The sequence below is a fragment of the Phoca vitulina genome, unplaced genomic scaffold (assembly GCF_004348235.1).
Source record: "Phoca vitulina isolate PV1807 unplaced genomic scaffold, GSC_HSeal_1.0 scaffold110, whole genome shotgun sequence".
Taxonomy (NCBI): domain Eukaryota; kingdom Metazoa; phylum Chordata; class Mammalia; order Carnivora; family Phocidae; genus Phoca; species Phoca vitulina.
Window position 1 is genome coordinate 516,540 of NW_022589813.1, and position 21,038 is coordinate 537,577.

The following is a 21,038-nucleotide window of genomic DNA, read 5'->3' on the forward strand; positions in this document are numbered from 1 at the left end:
TGGGGCGCCTGGGTGGCTCAGTCAGGTAAGCATCTGCTTTCGGCTCGTCATGATCTCAGGGTCCTGGGCTCGAGTCCCGAGTTGGGCTCCCTGCTCAGCGGGGAGCCTGCTTCTCCCTCTGTCCTCTGCCTCCTCCCCACTGCTCATACTCTGTCTCTCCCTCTCTCTCAAATAAATAAATAAAATCTTTCCTAAAAAATGTGCTTTTTTCCTGGTTCTGACTCTTAACTATTTCCGGAGATGGTTTTACTGACTGCTGGCTTGCAAAAACATGTGCCTGAGGAAAGCCCTGAACATGAACCCAGAAGAGCTGGGTTCCGAATCTTCTCTGCTGGGTGACCTTAAGGAAGTCACTTAACCTCTCTGAACCTTCTTTGCTTCATCCATAAAATGGAGACGAGAACCCTCCCACTCACAGAACTGCCAGAGAAGTGAAGTGACTGATGAGGGCTCATAGCAATAGGGCTTTGTAAACAGGAAATGTAATATAAATAAAAACAGAAGGTATTACTGTGAAGCTTGCGGTGAAAACCACAGCAGACAGCTCATAGCTGGGACCTTCCGGCCATTTCAAAGAGAGCTTATTTATTAAATTCCAGCCCCTGTCCTGGTTGTTTCCCCTCAACTCCCCCGCTCCCCGCCCCCCAGGGCAATCAGAGAGTGTGGGGCTGGGAACAGGGAAAGCTTATGACAAGGGGCAGAGGTGTTGATCCCACCCGAGGCGGAGAGCTGCATCGAGGATTCTTTATAACATAGATATATAGCTACAGATGTAGATATATACAAAAGCTGGAGCTATTTAATGTATGCAACTTGATGTGTTTGGAGACAAGTAAGTATACGCCGGTGAAACCGTCAACACTACCAATGCGTAAACTGACCCATTGCCTCCAAAAGCTTCCTCCCATCCCTTCTGTTCTTTTCCTTCTATGGTAAGAACACATAACATATGATCTACCTCTCAGCGGATTGTTAAGTATATGATACAAAACTGCTTAGCATAGGCCCCATGCTGGACAAAATAGATCTCCAGAACTTATGTATTTTGCATAACTGAAACTCTCACCCTCTGACCAACATCTCCCCCTTTCTCCTTTCCTCCAGCCCCTGGCAACCACCATTCAACTCTCTGTTTCTATCGGTTTGACTATGTCAGATTCCACACGTAACTGAGATCATGCAGTATTTGACTTTCTGGGTCTGGCTTATTTCAATTAGCATAACGCCCTCCAGGTCCGTTCACGTTTTTGCAAATGGCAAGATTTCCTTCTTTTTTAAGGCTGAATAATATTCCATCATATCTATATCTATAGATCTCACACATTTTCTTTATCATCAAGGATTCTTGGCATAGAGAGCTGACTTTGTCAGATTCTATGCTAAACCCTCCCCAAGCATCAATTTGTTAAGTCCTCACAGTACCCTCTGAGGTTGGGGCCATTATCTACCCATTTTTCAGATGAAGAAACTGAGGCCCAAAGGAGTTAAATTGCCTAGAGTCATAAGGCTCTTAGGAGGCCGAATTGAGCCTAAATCAGCTACTTGGTTAACTTTAACCTACCCCCCTCCCCACAATTGCACCAAAGGCCCTAAGTTATACCTGGCACTTCAGTGTTAAAGATATTTAAGGTATCTAAATTCTCCTGTTTGAATCCCCGCTCTGGCATTGTCCAGCTGTGTGACCTTGGGCAAGTTACTTACCTTCTCAGAGGACCATCCGGACCACCTATCAACTCTACTACTGCCCAAGTGGGAGTTGGGGGTTCGGGACAAGAAAATAATTATCTCAGCTAAAGATGTGCCATTTTCCTTTGATTAGGAAACAAAAAATTATGTGAAGCATCGTGTTCCCCTTTTTGCTTTGACAGCCAGAAAGCTCAGAGCTAAATTTAATCATTATTGAGAGTAACTGAACGAATCTGGGCTGTCTTCCTTTATGTCATGTGCATTTTAAATGTTTTGTTTTTTTAAAGATTCTATTTATTTATTTGACAGAGAGAGACACAGCGAGAGAGGGAACACAAGCAGGGGGAGTGGGAGAGGGAGAAGCAGGCTTCCCGCTGAGCAGGGAGCCCGATGTGGGGCTCGATCCCAGGACCCTGGGATCACGAACTGAGCCGAAGGCAGACGCTTAACAACTGAACCAAGGGCGCCCCCATTTTAAATGTTCTGTTCTATTGACTTCATTGTTCCTGTAACATTTATTTTTTTATTTTTTTAAAGATTTTATTTATTTATTTGAGACAGAGAGAATGAGAGAGAGAGAGCACATGAGGGGGGGAGGGTCAGAGGGAGAAGCAGGCTCCCTGCCGAGCAGGGAGCCCGATGCGGGACTCGATCCAGGGACTCCAGGATCATGACCTGAGCCGAAGGCAGTCGCTTAACCAACTGAGCCACCCAGGCGCCCCTGTTCCTGTAACATTTAGAGTTCATGTAAAAAAATTGTTAATGCAGCCGCTTGAAAAATAAGCAAGGTAGAAATGAGCAAGACATATTATGTAGTTATAGTTTAAAACAGTGCATTTGAAATCAAAGCACTCCCTTGACTTGAATTTTAGACGAAGATAAAAGACACTGAGATACCGGAGATTAATTTCAACGTGGAATTAGTTTAGATGAAGCATTTGGGAGGAAAAAATTGTAAATCATCGCAGAGCCGGTCAATCCTGTTTGCAGGCAGAGGGAGGTCAGCTCCAGCTCCCGGGGCCCCACCAGGGCCGGCACTCAGCTAGTTGAGTCCCAGCTCGCAGATGAGCCGAGGCCTGCCCCATGTTCCCATGCCTCGAGGGACTTCCTGTTTATCTTCCCAGATCGTGTGTCCACTTGTGCAAGATGTGAATCCGCAACAGAAGCCGAGATGACAGGAGCTATTTCTGTACGTCAAGTTCGCTGTTAAACATGCTGGGGGTGAAGGAAATTTACATTTAAATGAAACTTCGATCACGTTCCCATTGTCTGGCCTCTCCAGAAAGAGAATCTGTGGGGTGAAAGAGAGAGTGTGTACGTGTCTACATCCAAATGCAGTATTCTGTCCACATAGGCCGTTACAAGGGTTCTCCTCTGGCGCTGGTGTAGTGGCCAAAAGATTGGAAACAATATAAAGTTAATTGGTGGGAACTGGTAACACGACATGCCCACATGATGGGAAAGGATGCAGGTGTTACTAAAGAAGGAGAACACAACCACTTTGGAAAATAGTTTGGCGGTATCCAGTATATCTCAACATACACCTGGTCCAGGTTTCTCATCCTCTCTCTTAGAAGAAAATCCAGGGGCGCCTGGGTGGCTCAGTCGTTAAGCGTCTGCCTTCAGCTCAGGTCGTGATCCCAGGGTCCTGGGATCGAGCCCCGCATCGGACTCCCTGCTCCGCGGGGAGTCTGCTTCTCCTTCTCCCTTTCCCCAAGTCCCTCCCCCTGGTCAAGCTCTCTCTCTTTCTCTCAAATAAATTAAAAAAAAAATCTTTAAAATAAAATCTTTTAAATCTTAAAAACCCTCATAAACATAACGTTTAGCTAAAGAAGCTAAACAGGGGCGCCTGAGTGGCTCAGTCGTTAAGCGTCTGCCTTCGGCTCGGGTCGTGATCCCAGGGTCCTGGGATCGAGCCCCGCATCGGGCTCCCTGCTCGGCGGGAAGCCTGCTTCTCCCTCTCCCACTCCCCCTGCTTGTGTTCCCTCTCTCTCTGTGTCTCTCTCTGTCAAATAAATAAATCTTAAAAAAAAAAAAAAAAAGAAGCTAAACAAAAAACACAAAAAGAGTACATATTATTGGGGCCTGGGTGGCTCTGTCGATTAAGCATCTGACTCTTGATTTCGGCTCAGGTCATGATCTCGGGTCATGAGATTGAGCCCTGAGTCAGGCTCCACACTGGGCATGGAGCCTGCTTAAGATTCTCTTTCTTCCTCTCCCTCTGTCCCTCCCTGCCTACAAAAAAAAAAAAGGTACATATTATTTATAAATCCATTTTGGTTGGGAGAGGGGAGGGGTAAGCGGGGGGGCGGTTCTCTGATGAGAGTAACATTCTGTTTCTGGATTGAAGTAGTGATTTCTTTTTTTTTTTTTTTTTAAGATTTTATTTATTTATTTGACAGAGAGACAGAGAGACAGCAAGAGAGGGAAAACAAGCAGGGGGAGTGGCAGAGGGAGCAGCAGGCTCCCCGCAGAGCAGGGAGCCCGATGCGGGGCTCGATCCCAGGACCCTGGGATCATGACCCGAGCCGAAGGCAGATGCTTAACGACTGAGCCACCCAGGTGCCTCTGAAGTAGTGATTTCTTAGGTGTTTTTCACTTTGAAAATTCATTGTGCTATGCACTTTTCTATAATTATGATATCATTCGATAAAATGTTTTTTTATGAGGCATATCTAGATGGGTTGATATGGAAAGATCTCCAATATACATGGTAAGTGGAAACAAAGCAAGGTGAAGACTGAGCATATCACGATTCTGCTTGTAAAGGATATTACACAGCACAGGGAAAGCACACGCACGCCCCGTGGGAGTGTAGATTGTGAATCACTGCAGAGTACCCCTGGCCCTCAGTGACACTAAGACTGCCCACACCCTGTAACTCAGCACATCTGGACCCCAGGGATGTGCTAGAGAAGCTCCTGCCCATTGCCTAAGGAGACCCAGACAGGAATACTCACTACAGTGATGCTGGGATAGTGGACCGAAGCTCAGAGATGTTAAGTAACTTGCTGAAAATCACACAGCTTGTGAATCCGAAAGCCAGGATCTGATCCCAAGTGCCTGAGGGCTGCCCTGAGGGCTCTAACTCTCGGGCACTTTCTGCTGTCCTGCACCGGGGTGGAGGGCCCCACCAGGGCTGGCTAAGAGCCCCGGGGCCTGAGCTGCTGGTGCTCACAGGAGGCGGCCTTCAGAGCGGGAGTGAGCGCGGCCCCCCTACACGAGCTGAGGGTGACCTCTGCGAGCATATCCCCCCAGACCTCAGTAGGCACAATGTGTCTGTCTCCTTCCCAGCCTTGAGTTATACCACAAAATCCCCCCTTTTCCTTAGGAGGTACCAGCCTTGGGGAAACGATGGGGCAAAGGCAAAAAAAAATCCACCCTCCCCTGTGCCGTGGGCTGACCCGGAGTCCCCCCCCCTCAGTGCTTTGCCTGCCCTGCCCTCGGCCCCAGCCTGATGGAGGAGTGATGGCAGACAGCCCGGGTATGACAGGTCCCAAGGGCTCGTGGGGGGATGCCAAGGGTTGCTCTTGCCTTTGGGAAGGAAGAAGAGGTGAGTTGCCTGAAGAAGATCAAAGGCAGCCCCATCCTCTGTGAAAGCAAAGAGCTGCTCACACTTTAAAAGAGAGATGAAATCAACCTGGCAATCGTCCCTGGACTGACAAGAAAAGTCGCCCACAGGCATGATCACACCCGAGAAACTCTCGCTGGAGCCTGAGCTGTGCCCTGCTTTCTCTTCTTTTGCTTTTGGATCACCCACTGAAAAAGTCAAATTTCTTCCCGTGTTGAAAATAATGGTAATAGTCCCAATAACATCCGGGCTTTCACGGCTGAGACTGGTGGATATCACTTTGATAAGTGCTTTACATCTAGTAACGAACATATCTAATCTTTCCACTTCCCAAAAAGCCTAAGAAGGAGGCTCTATTGTTAGCCCCGTTTTGCTAATGGGGAAACTGAGGCTCAGAGAACACAGGTTAGGGGTCACAAGCTCGAATGCCTACAGGAGCAGGCAGGCAATATAAATGGGGGCATTGGGAGGATATAAGATATCAGTTGTGATTAGTGAGGACTGTGTGGACTGGAGACAGGCACTCATGCTGAGAATAAAGGGGACAGCTTCTTCTCACACCCATCCCCAATGTTGCTACTGGAGACCTTGGGCCCAGTGTAGCCAGATCTTATTTTTTCAAGTGAAAATAGAAATTTGTATTTGAATGTGATTATGACATCTTCCCATTTTTGTAGGCAGCTCAATCAGCTACGATTAGGTTTTCCTGCTTACAACAAAACTTCAAAATAACAAGTCTAAGATTAAAGCTTATTTCTCTCACACATAAGAAAGATATCTGGAGAATCATCAGCTCAGAGCTGGAATGGAGTCTCTAAGCATGAGCAGGGATCCAGACTCTATATTCCTGCTCAGCCATCCTCAGCTCATGACTTCCATCATCAAGATCACCTCATAGACCAAAACGGCTGCTGGTGCTCTGGTCATCTCTCCAAAGCGGGAAAATGAGCAATAGCTGAGCAGATCACTTGATTTTTCCTCCCTACACTTGGTCCTCTTAATTTATATTGTCTACCATCCTCAGTAGGCATTTGAATCTGTAAGCCTTGGTCTAAATCTAGGGTGGGAAACAAAGCCGAACTCCATCCAAGTCTCTCTTAATGGGGCTCTGTCTCACCCCAGATTGTTGACTAATTTGATTATTATCCATGAACCTGGGATGAATCTCCCATTGGCTAAAAGTCTGGGATTGAATTTAAGATCAACCTCTTTATCATGGATTGAAAAACTTTGCCACAGTATTTTGCAGCAGTCTCTAGACTCCAGTCAAGAGATGGAGTCTGTTTCTCCATCGCCTGCCCCTGGGCTTGCCACAGTATTTTCTTTGGCCAACAGAATGTGGCAGAGGTGGTGTATGCGTTCTGGAGCCTAGGCTACAAAAGCCTTTGCAGCTTCTACTTTTGCCCTCTTAGAACCCCGAGACTGCCATGCTGTGAAGAAGCGTGGGATGGAAGACAAAGTGGAGAGAGGCCCAGCCATCTGGCTGTCTCAGACAAATCCAGGCCCCAGTGGATCTGCCAATTGAAGGCAGCTGCATGAGTGAGCCCAGATAAGACCATCAGAAGAGCTGCCTGGTCAATCCACAGGATTGTGAAAAATGATAAATGGTCCTTGTGTTGAGCCACTACATTTTGGGATGATTTGTTAGGCAGCAATATCTAGCTGATATACTCTTCATCTCTGTCTACCCTCCTGTCCCACATCCTTGCAGGGGTCTATAACTTTGACTATGCCTCTGGGATAAGACGTTAAATCCTCCACCATCCCTCCTGATACCAGTTTGGAGACTTGAACGTGGTTGCTCCCCACTGCAGCCCCTCCCAGCTCCCACCTCCCACCATGGCCCTCTTCTCCAGTCCTGTGTGATTTGAGAACCTGTCTGTATTCGTTTGCTAGGGCTGCCATAACAAAATACCAGAGACTGAGGGGCTCAAACAACGGAAATTTATTTTCTTATCGTTTTGGAGGCTGGAAGTCCAAGATCAAGGTGCCAGCAGGGCTGGTTCCTCCTTGGCTTGAAGGTGGCCACCTTCTCATTGTCCTCATGTGGTCTTTTCTCTGTGAATGCACCCACCTGGTGTCTCTCTCTCTTCTTATAGGGACACCAGGCCTATTGGATTGGAGACCTACCCTGATAGTCTCATTTTAACGTCATCACCTCTTTAACAAACTATAGAAATGATCCCTGAAGGTATAGTCTTAACGTCATCACCTCTTTAAAGACCTTATCTTCAAGTACAGTTACTGGGAGTTAGGGCTTCAACATATGAATTTTGTGGGGGACACAATTCAGTCCATAATACTGTCCATCTCCCCCACTCACCTGCAAGCTCCTTAATGAAGGTTCAATTCATGTCTGGTCAGAGAAAGTCTTGTGTTTTTTATAAGTGAGTACAGGTATAATTGGTGGGATGGACATATATGGTTTACTTTTTTTTTTTTTTAAAGATTTATTTATTTGAGAGAGAGAGCACAAGCAGAGGAAGAGGAAGAGAGAATCTCAAGCAGGACTCCACACTCTGTGTGGAGCCTGATGTGGAAGTCGATCACACAACCCTGAGATCACGACCTGATCCGAAACCAAGACGCTCCACCAACTGCGCCACCCAGGCGCCCCTATGGTTTACTTTAGTAGGTGTTTAATGTATTCAAAAAATACATATAACCAGCACATTAAACCAACAATTTTACAGATATTGTTTGGAATAAGGCTAGAGAAAGAAGTCAACATTAAGAAAAAAAGATTAAATTCATAAGGTACACTGACATAGCAAAGACGATGAAGGTGGTACCTCAAGGGCTGGAGTTGAGGAAACCTGATTCTAAGAGCCGGCTCGGAAGGCAGGTGACCGTGAACTTCTTTCCTGGCACTCCTGCTCCTTAGCTGTATGACTCTGGGCAAGTCACTCCGCCTCTCAGAGCCCCGATTTCCTCATTTATCTGATTAGGATTCTAAACAGACCTGCTTTTCTGTCTGTCTGGCTCTTCTGAGCATCACATCAGCTTCTTGATGCCGAGCACGTGGCTTGATGCGGAGCACGTCCGCTGCTTACCAGCTGTGTGACCTTGGGCAAGTTATTTGCCTCTCTGAGCCTGCTTCTCTTCTATAAGAAGGGCAAAATGGGGGGGGGGGGGTGGCTGGGTGGCTCAGTTGGTTGAGCGTCTGCCTTCGGCTCAGGTCATGATCCAGGGTCCTGGGATAGAGCCTTATGTCAGGCTCCCTGCTCTGCTGGAGCCTGCTTCCTTCTCCCTCTTCCTCTGCGTGCCGCTCCCCCTGCTTGTGCGCTTGCGCTCTCTCTGTCAAATAAATAAACAAAATCTTAAAAACAAAAAAAACAAGAAGGTCGTAACGGTGCCTAACTGCTAGAGGTGGTCACAAGGATTCGATGAGTTAATTCACCCTCTGACTGATGTCTGGCACATTGTGAGTGTTCAGTCAATATCATTATTATTAGTCACTCTGGGGACAGCTCTGGACGCAAGTTGAAATGGTCCCTCACAGAGGCCTTGATCAGGGGAAAGTCCCAGCTCCAGGTCAAGCCCTTCCCAATGAGGCTGATGTCAGAATTTGTTGGAACTCCCTATCCTGCCATTGTCCCCAACACCCCAGCTCCAAGGCAGGAGATGATGTCATGGGAACTAATGTTTCTTTCCTGAAGGGATGGGCAAAGGGTGGTGGGGCGGTGCGGTGGGGGGGGGGGGGGTGCGGGCAGGGACACTTGCTAGAGCAGCCCTTCTCTCCCACTCTTGGTCTCATGGGGGAAGCTTGGCTCTGAAGATCTCCACTTCTTTCTCATAGGATTCTGCATTCTTTGAACTTTTTATTTTATTTATTTTTACTACATCTATGGTCACAAACAAAAAAGCTATTTTCATTTTGAAAAATGAATCCAAGGCCAGTGTCCACGCTTCTAGATTCCCAGGGTCGGTTTCTGATTTCTCTGGGTCACTTGCATCTTGGCCTGGCTCTCTGTGAAAATAATTTAACAGAACCAGGAAAACTTCTGGGGTTCCTTCAACTGCAGACCACTCTGAGTCTACAGTGGAAGTAAGAACACGAGCTACCTCCTAGGCCCAGACGAGTCATAGACTGAAAAATATTTAGCACACTATGGGCACTGGATAAATGGTACCTTTATTATTCTTCATGAGTGTCAATCATGTTCTGTGCCCAAAACTTGCATGCTTTATTTTATAGATAAGGAAAAAAGGGAGGCCCGAAAGGGAGGTTCCCATTTTATAGATAAGGAAACTGAGGCTCAGAGAGATAAAGGGACTTTATTCAAAGTTCTGAAGTCAAAGCACATTGTGTCTTCTGCGATGTCACTTCATTTGGGTGCCTTGCTTCATCTGCCCCTTCCCAGAGCAATCCCCCTGGTAGCTCATTCTCTCTTACCTTGCTCAGGGCTCTTTGCCCCTACCTTCACATGGAATCATCGAGGGAGCTTTGAATATTTATTTATTTATTTATTTATTTATTTATTTATTTATTAAGATTTTATTTATTTGACAGAGAGAGACATAGCGAGAGAGGGAACACAAGCAGGGGGAGCGGGAGGGGCGAAGCAGGCTTCCCGCTGAGCAGGGAGCCCGATGCGGGGCTCGATCCCAGGACCCCGGGATCATGACCTGAGCTGAAGGCAGACACTTAACGACTGAGCCACCCAGGCGCCCTCATCGAGGGAGCTTTAAAAAATCCTCAATTCCCCAGCTGCAGATTGATCAATGACATCAGAGTCTCTGGGGGTGTAACAGTCCCTTGGGAATGGGATGGAGTATAATACTGGGGCCTGCTAAGGGTATTTATTAATACTACCCAGGTGATTCTCATGTGCAGCTAACGTTGAGAACAGGCATTTTAGAGTGATTTGTGGGTCTGTCTTCACTTTCTTATAAGAAGAGTCAAAGTAGGGTGACTAGCTGTCCAGTTTGCTCAGGACTGAGGAAGGCTCCTGGGACACGGGATTTTCAGTGCCGAACTTGGAAAACCCTGGACAAACTGAGACACCTTGGTCACCTTGGCCAAAGCCAGGTCCCACGATCAGCAAGACCGAATGACTCCAGGTGCCGGGCCAGTAACTACATATGTGAAGTAGCCAGTGGTGAGCAGACAAATGAAGAGAGCATGTCCTGCTAAGTCTTCACATTTCATAGAAATAAACATACCAAACAGCGCTGCATTGGCAAACCAGACCCACTTGTTTTAAACTTCCAACGGACAACCTTCAACATCTACTCTAGAGCCACCAGAAGAATTTTCCACCTACAGTGGGATCCCAGTGGACCGGTGGTTTTCAAGCCCACATTAGAGTCACCTGGGTATCTTAAAAAAAATCATGATGCTCAGGCCCTAGTCCAGACTATTTGAATCATAGTCTTGGGGGGTGGGACCCAGGCAGCAATATTTTAAAAAATCTCCCCACATCACTGTAATGTCTGGCTAGGACTGAAGACGGCTGGGATAGACGATGACCCAGTGAAGGAGGAAAGATGGACATTTCTTCTCTACATCTTCAGTGTTTCTCTGACGTCCTTGCTGTCTGACTCATAAGGTTTGGGGAGCATTTCTGTTCTATCTGCTTTCTACAGTCACGAATAAGAATGAATACTGAAGCTGGGGCACGTGGGTGGCTCAGATAGTTGGGCGTCTGCCTTCGGCTCGGGTCATGATCTCCAGGTCCTGGGATTGAGACCCACATGGGGCTCCTGGCTGGCTCAGCGGGGATCCTGCTTCTCCCTCTGCCTCTCCCCCCGCTTGTGTGCTCTCTCTGTCTCTCTCTCAAATGAATAAATAAAATCTTTAAAAAGAAAATGAATACTGAAGCAACCAAGATGTCCTTCAGTAGGTGAGCGAATAAATGAACTGTGGCATATCCAGATGACAGAGTATTATCCAGCACTAAAAAGAAATGAGCTCTCAAGCCATGAAAAGACATGGAGGAAGCTTAAATGCATATTACTAAGGGGAAGAAGCCGGTCTGAAAAAGGACCACATACTACAGTGTGCACAGGATTCCAGCTATCTGACCTTCTGGAAAAGGCGAAACTAGGGAGACATTAAAAAGATCAGTGGTTGGGGCTCTTGGCTGGTTCAGTCGGTAGACCATGTGACTCTTGAACTTGGGGTGGTAAGTTCAAGCCCCATGCTGGGTATAGAGATGACTTAAAAAAGATAAAATCTTAGGGGCACCTGGGTGGCTCAGTCGTTAAGCGTCTGCCTTCGGCTCAGGTCGTGATCTCAGGGTCCTGGGATCGAGCCCCGCATCGGGCTCCCTGCTCATCGAGAAGCCTGCTTCTCCCTCTCCCACTCCCCCTGCTTGTGTTCCTGCTCTCGCTATCTCTCTCTCTGTCAAATAAATAGAAAAGAAAAAAAAAAAGATAATATCTTAAATAAATAAATAAACAAATAAAAAGATCAGTGGTTGCCAGATGTTATGGGGAAAGGAAGGATGAATAGACCAGACACAGAGGGTGTTTAGGGCAGTGAAAATACTCTGTATGATACTATAATGGTGGATATAGGTCATTATACATCCGTCCAAACCCATAAAATGTTCAACCCAAGAATGAACTGTGAGGTAAAAACTATGAACTTTAGGGGATTGTGCGGCATTAATGTAGGCTCATCACTTATAACAAATGTACCACTTCGGGGCCGGTGGGCGGTGGGGTGGGGGGGATTCGGCTACGGGGAGGGCCATGTCTGTGTGGAGGCAGGGGGTAGATGGAAAATCTCTGTACCTTCCCATCAAGTTTGCTGTGAACCTACAACTGCTTCTGAATGAATCAAGTCTCCTCCAAACAATCATTACTGAACAAGCGCTTCCAGCTCATCCATTTGTGGAGCAGCCCTGAGCCCCCCGCCCCTGGCCCAGCTGAATGGCAGGGGGTTAGTGGGCATTGCCAGCTCAGTGGCATCTGTTGGGTGACCCTGGGCGACGTACCTAACTTCCCTGTTCCTCACATCACACATCAACAAAGGTGTGTGGGTCTCACGTCCATGGCCATTCTAAGTGGGGCTAAGGGTCCAGGGTCCCGGGCCTGTGGGCCTCTCTGTGTAGAGAGAGACTTTGCACGACAGAAGGAAGACAGGGGGGTCGTCTGGCCTCAGAACACCTCGTTCAAAAGCGAGGAGGAAAAGGCCTCTGAGTCACTGGAGCAAATTACTGTGGTCAGCGGAGAAGGATCAGGCTGTGTGCATATGTGTGCTCATGCATGTGGATACACGTGATTACATAGGTGGGCATGGAGGGTGTGTATGCCCGGAGTGTGTGCATGGGGGTGTGTGTGTCTGTGTGTATCTGTGAGTGCTTACGTGCCAATATGCATGCACGTGTATAGGAACTTGCTTGAGGACTCGGTGTCTATAGGAGGATGTAACATGGGACCGTGTCATTCTGTATAAGGACGTGAACTGTGGATGTGTGTGTAATGTGCAACAGTGCATGCACGGGCGCATTTGTGTGAATGAGTGTGTATGAGGTCGTGTGTGTCCCTAGCTGGGTGTAGCTGGACAAGTTAATGAAGCATTCTGTGCCTCCATGCCCCAATGTCCAAAATGAAAAGGGGTACTTTGGTGGATCAAAGGTGGCTGCTAATTCTTTGCCAGTCTGGCCACCGATAGGTGGGGTCCCTGTCACTTCCCCTTGAACCTGGGCTGGACTTGTGATCTGTTCTGACCAATGGAATCTGGGCCTTAGAAGACCCGCAGTACTTCTGCATTTGCAAATGTGGAACGCTGCCTCTTGGAACCCAATGGCCGAGCTCTGAGATGCTAGAGCCCGAAAGTAAGGCCATGTGGCGGGAAACCAAGGCACGCCGTGGGTCACCAGTGGCCGCTGAGCTCACAGCCCACAGCAGCACCCACTGCCCGCTATGGGAGCGAGCCCTCCTGGAAGGGACTGTGGTCCTAGCTGACATTATGAGGAGCAGAACTGCAGCAGAGCTCAGTTAACTCACAAAATCGTAAGGTGTCATAATGGAGGTGGCTGTTTCTTAGCCATTAAGTTTTAGGGTGGTTAGCTATGCGGCAGTCATACCTTGTAGAATTTTTAAACACTTAGAACAGGAGTCGGCAAACTTTCCCCTAAAGGGCCAGATAGTACATATTTCAGGTTTTGCAGGCCACGTAGACGCTGTTGCAACCACTCAACTCTGATGAGTATTGCCAAAGCAGCCAAGGATAATGCATTAATGAATGCGCATGGCTGTGTTCCAATAAAACTTTATTTACACAAAGAGGTGGCAGCCTGGATTTGGCCCGCCAGCAATCAGCAGTCATTTGCCTAGACCTAGCAAACTGCCTGGCATACAGTGAGTGTTTCAAGGGTTAGCTATGCGTGTGTGTGTTAGAGTTTGCGAGTGGGTATGTCTGCGCACGCGTATGCGTTCACGCACACCTGCAGGGGCAGCACGTGTCAGAATGAGTGTAAATGTGTCCATCGGTTTAGTCGTTCTGTAAGACAAAGCAGTAGGCTCATATCAGCTAACGTTTCCACGCAGCTACCTCAGGCCTCCCTGCTTCTATTCTGGGGAGAAAGGGAAGAATGGTACAAAGCCAAGAGGACAAAGAGCTGGTATGTCCCTATCGTTTGCATCTGGGCTAAGTTTGGAGGGAAGCCATCATCTGTCAGTGGCTGAGCTACCGTAGGGCCGCCAGCCCACGCCTTCCCGTCTGCCGAAAGGAGAAGTCAGTCCTCTGGGGAGAGGGGGAGGGGACGCTGTAAAAATGAAAAAGGAACACTGGCGCTTTTAAGGAGGGGCTTGGGGAATGGGGAGAAAGCTATCCCCGCCCCCCCCCCCCCCCCCCCCCCCCCCCCCCCCCCGCCCTGCCTCGCTCCTATGGTGGGTGGCTTTTCCAGGCAACTTGTAAACATCTGCCTTCTGGTTTCACTTTGATCTCCCACTGTGGGCCTCATGAGGGGTGACTTCCTGCATGACTAACCTCCTTGGCTCAGTTTGCAAGGGCCAGAAATGAGTGTGAGTGTTGTAGCCACGCAGATGTGGATTCAAATCCCTGTTTGCACTCACTATGTGGGGCATGTGGCCTCACTTTGCTGAGCCTGTTTCCTCACTTGTAAAGTGGGGATGGAGGTAGTGGTATTACCTGCTAGGACTCTTGCAGTGGTCAAGTGGGGATGGTGTGTGTCAAGCATTTGGTACAGAGCTCTGCACTTAGTAAGTGCTCTGCAAGGTGACTCCCAGAGACAGACCCTCAGGGTTAGTGTGCAGGGCTTCAAAATTTCGGGGAAGCCTTCTCTAATCCCCTGGGCTGCTGTAAAGTCCCTTCTGATTTACAGAGTCATAGAAACCTCCTTCCTGCAAAGCATTCACCTCCCCTAGTTACTCAACACCAAGTGGCATGCTTGTTGGTCCAGCAGCTGTCTCATCCAGCAGACTGAAAGCTACAGGCAAAAATAAGATGGAGTCAGTTTTGCTAACCGCTCCATCCCCAGGGCCAGCACGGGTCCTGGCACGTAGTTGGCACTCAGTGATTCTTTACTGAATGAGTGAATGGAGATGGAGCATTTCATAATTGGGACGTCCCTGGGGTCCTGGGAGAGGGCATCTTCTTCCCGTCTAGTACAAACACAGGCGTGTGAGGGGCTTGCAATGGGTTCTTCCCAAATGGGGTTATGATAGGAGCCCTCTTCGGCATCCTGTTGCATGAACAAGTTCGGCTCAGCTTCTCCGCAGTCACAAAGAATCTCAATGTTTCAGTTAGGGAGGCTAACATCACAGAGGTTTATTTTTCCCTTACACAAAGGCCACCACGTGAGCCTCCCGAACTCTTTGTAGTGACTCGGTTCCATCTTGTGATGCCACCATATTCACGCGCGACCTATAGTACCTCTGCAGGATCGCGTCAGAAGTCCCTTGTGCTCCTTGCCCGGTGCTGGGAACCGGTCTGTTGACCCTGCCTGGCTGCAGTGGGGCGGGAAATACAGGGTTACTCATCGAGCAGGAGTGTCTCTGGCAAACCTGGGAAGGGCTCAGGCTCCTCCGCTGGTCTCATGCGTCTGGGTTTAATGATAGGACAGCCAAATGCATTTTGAATCCTTGGAAAATGGAGATCCCTACTGATTAGACTGCTTTTGGAAACCGGGTATTCATCAGAGGAAAAATAATCACTCATCACAAATCCTTTGCTTAAAACAGGGAGCAGTGTTTTCAGCCTGCAGTTTCTGGCCACGTAAGACCCTGAGGGCACCCCCACCTCTAAAGTCCACCCCATTTTTCTCCATGGTTGAAATATGTCCCAATGGTTTTATTTTGATAAGGATCGACAGTCACCCATCAGAGGCTTAGCTCCTAATTCGAGGAGACCAGTGATTAAATAAACCACGAAGATAAACATCTTCTGATGAGATAAGGTCATTAAAAGCTTCTAGCTTGAGTCTGGCATGCAGTAGGACTCCTAATCCCCCACCCCCCTCCTCCCCTCCCCCCGGCTTTATTGGAAGGTGCCTTGATGGACTTTAATTTTTTTTAAGTGCAAGCTCAAAGTCACTGCATCGAAGATGGTAGTGGAGGGAGGAGGGAGACGGAGACAACGTGTGGGCAAAACCCTGAATATTCATGAAAAGAGCCAGCATTTTGTAAAGACAGACTGTATATGATGTGTGTTTTCGCCAGGCTAGAAGACAAAAAGAACAAGGGCAGTGTGCCTCTGAATAGAGAAGCTTTTCTTTTTCTTTTTTTCCTGAGAAGTTTCAGGATGACTCTGATGCCTTTTATAAATTAATTTTTTTTAAAGATTTTATTTATTTATTTGACAGAGAGATAACGAGAGCAGGAACACATGCAGGGGGAGTGGGAGAGGGAGAAGCGGGCTTCCTGCCGAGCAGGGAGCCCAATGTGGGACTCGATCCCAGGACCCTGGGATCATGACCTGAGCCGAAGGCAGACGCTTAACGACTGAGCCACCCAGGCGCCCTATAAATTAATTTTTTTTCCTGTTTCCATCTCCTTGGGGTTGGAGAAAAGGGGAACTGCCAGTGGGATTAAATCCTATGCCTGTGTAGTGATATTTTGCCCTGTATCTCTCAGCTGAAGAATTCCATCCTGAACTCCTATAATTTCACCTCTACCACCGCCCTTCAGCTGTCTCTGCCCCAAAGCATTCCTCACACATACCAGCTGGTATTTCCAGGTTCTCTGACCTAAGGGCCATCTGACTGAAGGCCCTTATGGTTCACAACCCTGGCTGCATTCTAGAATCATCCAGGGAGCTGTAAAAAGCACCCCATACTTGGACTACACTCCCTGAGTTTGCTACCTCACTGGGCCAGGGTGAACTCTTGAGTGTGGACAATTTTCTTTTTCCCTTTAGAGAGAAAGAGAGAGCGCACAGGGGGTGGGGTGAGGGGGGAGCAGAGGGAGAGAAAGAATTGCAAGCAGGCTCCAAGCCTGACCCAGGCTCCATCTCACAACCCTGAGATGATGACCTGAGCTGAAATCCAGAGTCAGACGCTTAACCAACTGAGCCACCCAGGCGCCCCACTGAGTGTGGACGATTTTACAAAGCCCCTCATGGATTGTTATAGAGCCAGGACTGAGAACCATGAGCTTGAGCTTTCCACCTAGGACTCAAGCAGTGAAAATGAAATTTCATTTGAGCAATGAAAGAAAGAGAAAGCTTATAAGAAAATGACATAATTCAGAAGGAAGAGCTATGGGGATGGTGGATCCTCTCCCTGGATGTCCTCCCTCCTGGGAACAAAATTCACAACTGCGGCTCCCTCACAGGCCGGAAGGAGAGGAAGCTTGGTGGTGGGGAGGTGCTGGGCAGAGTGCCTGAGGGTGACCCTACCCCACTTAAGACATGGATTCACCTTGGGGCACCTGGGTGGCTTAGTGTATTGGGCGTTTGACTTTTGGTTTCAGCTCGGGTCATGAGCTCGGGGTTGTGGGATTGAGCCCCACACGCGGCTCTGCTTAGAGTCTGCTTGTTCCTCTCCCTCCCCTTCTGTCTCCCCGCCCCCCAAATAAATAAAATCTTTTTTTCAAAACAAGGAAAAAGAGATGGATCCACCTTCCTACTGTTCCAAAGATGCTGGAGCACTACTCCAGAGACAACAGCTAAAATTTGGATAGCATGTCTCAATTTCACAGGCATTAGTCTTTGATGCTCCAAACAAACCTATAAAAGGCAGGATTATCCCCACCCCCGCCATTTTGCAAATGAGGAAATTACCATCCAGACAAGTTAACTGACTTGCCCAAAAGATTACCGCCACTGAATGGTAGAGCTGGGACTTCGGTTCTAATATTTATTGAGCATTTACTATATGCAAGGACTAAGGCAACTATTTCATAATTACTTCTTCTTTGACACCATCTTGTGCTATTCCTTGTTAGCATTTCTGCAGCAAAATCTTATTTACCCACTGATACCCACTCTTCCTTCCTGTTCAGCTCGGGGCTGCTCCGTGCCACGCGCCAGGCTTTCTTTCCCAGCATCCCTTGCAGCCAGGGGTGGTCACGTGACACCGGCGTGGCCAACCACATGGAGGGAGACACGGGCTGCCTTCCGTAAGCCGTTCTCTCTTCTCCTTACACAATGTCTGGAGCTGTAGCAGCAACTGTGGGATCTCGAGATGACAAGTAGGAGAGGATAAAAGTGAAAATACCCAGAATGGCGGAGCAGAGAGATGCCTGGGTCCCCGATCCATCCCCGAGCTGCTGGCTGCCCACCTCCAGGCTCGGGCGGATGTAGAAGAATAAGCCGCCATTTGTTTAGGTTTTTATAAATCGCGGCCAAATGTACTCCTAACGGATAGAGTTTCCTACATGCCCGTCGTGGCTGCTGTTCTTTTCCTCTACAAGTGAACACACCGCCCAGCAGCTCAGCGGCAAGGAGCCGGCAGCCGAGCGCCGCTGAAGCTTGGCCACTCCGGGCACATCGGATCCCTACCTGGGGCTTGTCACCTGAATCAGCACTTTTGTTTTCCCAGCCTCTGTTTGCTTTTTGTTTTTAGAAGATAAGGGCAAATGCTGGAACACGGTCAAACAATGGAGTACACGCGTGGCGCAAAGACGGTGGCGTTGGCCCAACTCAACCACCGAATGGCAGGCCGACACCCGCTGCGGCAGCTGGTGAGGGAAGTCTGGATTCCTGCAGGCAAGGTGGTTTGGGGCATCAGTCAAGCACTCGTATCCAAGTCTAGCCGCTTGAAAGTCAAATGTACGGAAGTCAAGGACGGCCTGTGTGTACTCCCGCGGCAGCCCATGGATGCCAGACTGGTTTTTTAAGCTTCCAAATCAGTTAGCTATGGCTGAGCCACCAACTATCACTAACTCAGTGGCTTAAAACAATGTCTGTTATGTCTCGGAGGCTATGGACCAGCTGAGTGCTTCTGCTAATCTGGGCCAAGTGTGACTGGTCTGGGCTGGGCTCGGGCAAGTGTTTCAGTCCGTTTGTTGTCAGGTCGGTGTGGGATGGCTTCATTCGCGTGTCTTGCAGGTGGCTGGCTGTCCGCTCTGGTGACAGGATTGATGGGGCCACGCGGTCCCCCATCCTCCAGCAGGCTAGTTAGTCACACGGTGGCAGAAGGCTTGCAAGAGAACAATCAGAGGCAGACAAGGCCTCTTGAGCCCCAGGCCAGGAACTTGGGCAACATCCCTTCTGCCACAGTCTACTGACTAAAGAAAGTCACAGTCATTTAAGTTTCAGGGGTAGGCGAAACCCCAAAGGCATCAGTGCAGGAAGAGAAGGAGCATGGGGGTCATTTTTGTCATCAGTCCACCATTGTACCTGGAGTGAGAGCTTTTCCTTGAACGGATCGCCGTGGACATCAAGGAAAGAGAGAACAAAATCGGCGTAGCTAGAGAGATGGTTGTGTGGACAAAAGGGAAACCATCCTGTAGTGGAGACAGAATGAGCAGCACAGGGAACAGAGGAAGAGGTTGGAGACACAGACTAAATCAAACTTCCATTCCAATAATTACTTCTACACTGCCCGCCCGTTTCTGGTGCTTACTACGTGAAACACGATTCCACTAAATCCTCTCTCACTCCTACGAGGGAGGTTCTACTATGAATCCCATCTTATAGATGAGGGAATCAAGGTTCTGAGAGGATTAGGTAATTTTTTTTTTTTTTTAATTTATTTGACAGAGAGAGACACAGCGAGAGAGGGAACACAAGCAGGGGCAGTGGGAGAGAGAGAAGCGGGCTTCCCGCAGAGCAGGGAGCCCGATGCGGGGCTTGATCCCAGAACCCCGGGACCATGACGTGAGCCGAAGGCAGACGCTTAATGACTGAGCCACCCAGGCGCCCTGAGGATTAGGTAATTTGCAGAGAGACTCGCGGATGAGAGATGCGGGACACAAGACTTGAAGACAAATCTTTTGGTGTCAAAGCATTGGCCCTAGCCAGGGCTCTGTTCTGTCTTTAGGGCAACTTGTTTCTGTCCCCCGCTCAGGCCCCCTGCCCAGGCCTGGACTGCTGCAGCACCTGGAGACTTCCCAGTCTGATTACTTCCAGCCGATTTTTTTTCCTATAAAGGGCCAGAGAGTAAATATTTGCAGGATTGTGTTGCAATTATTCAGCTCTGCCAGTGTAAGCTGACTTGAGCCAGGGATGGTATATAAAGGAATGGCACAGCTGTAAAAACTTTATTTACAAAAACAAATGCATTGCCAACCCTTGCTTAATCCATCCTCCTCCACCTTGCAGCCAGAGTGAGCCAAAGGCCACCTGCCATTCCTTGCCTAAAGTGGTTTACCAGTATCTCCGGGGATCAGTCCAAACCTTTATCATGGTGTCCAGCCCTGTGATGGAAGTGTGGCCCCTGGGGCCACCGGCATCACCATCACGTGATGGAGCTTGTTAGGAAAGCAGAATCTCAGGTCCCCAGCTCAGACCAGCTGGATCAGAATGTGCACTCTAACCAGACTCCCGGGTGGTTTGCTCTTTCCGGTTTGAGAAGCTCTGGCTTCAAGACCCCCGTATCCTCCCTCTCCCACCTCATCCTTCGCCACTGGAGCCTCCTCCCTCCCGCCCGCCCCCACTTTCCAGCCAAACTGAAATGCTCCATTCATCTCTGTCCTCGATACATTGCTCTCCTGCCCAGCTCCCTCCACTTAGCGAGTTCCTACCAACCGCTAGATCTCAACGTAGATGTCACTTCTTCCGAGCAGCCTTCCCTGAAATTCCCGAACCGCATAAGGTGCCCCTCTTGTTTCCTTAGCCCTTCCTCACCACCACCCACCACGCTGCATGGAAACCACGGAACTGCCTACCTCTCACAATGAGTTTGCGAGCTCCTGACAGAGAGACCACATCCGTCTGGGTCACCGCATGTGTCCTCAACACTGGGGACAGTAACCACTCAACAGCTACTTGTGGAAAACCGAACAAAACATACCCACCACCTCTCCCCGGGCCAAGGATCCTACACAACACTGTTTCATCAGCCTGTGGCTGCAGGTTCTCTCAACTTTCACCTGGCTCCAAGACTTTGAGGAGTCCTGCCTCATCTCCAAGATTCCATCTTTCAGTAAGCCCTGTGGTTTTTCACTATTAGCAAATGTTTACCATGTGGAGAGGGCCCGAGGGCCTAAGAGATTTCTGAGCAAAATTCTTGAGCAACAAATTAGCTACAGGCCAAGACCTGAATTGTGTTATGGGGTGTGTGTGGGAGCCAGGCAGAAGGTTCTAGGCAAGGAAAAAGCCTTGAAGGCGGGACCCCAGGCTGCAAACCTATAGAACTGTGAACTAACATCCTTGCCTGCCTGTGTACAGCACCAACCGTATACAGTTATTCTAGCGTTGCTG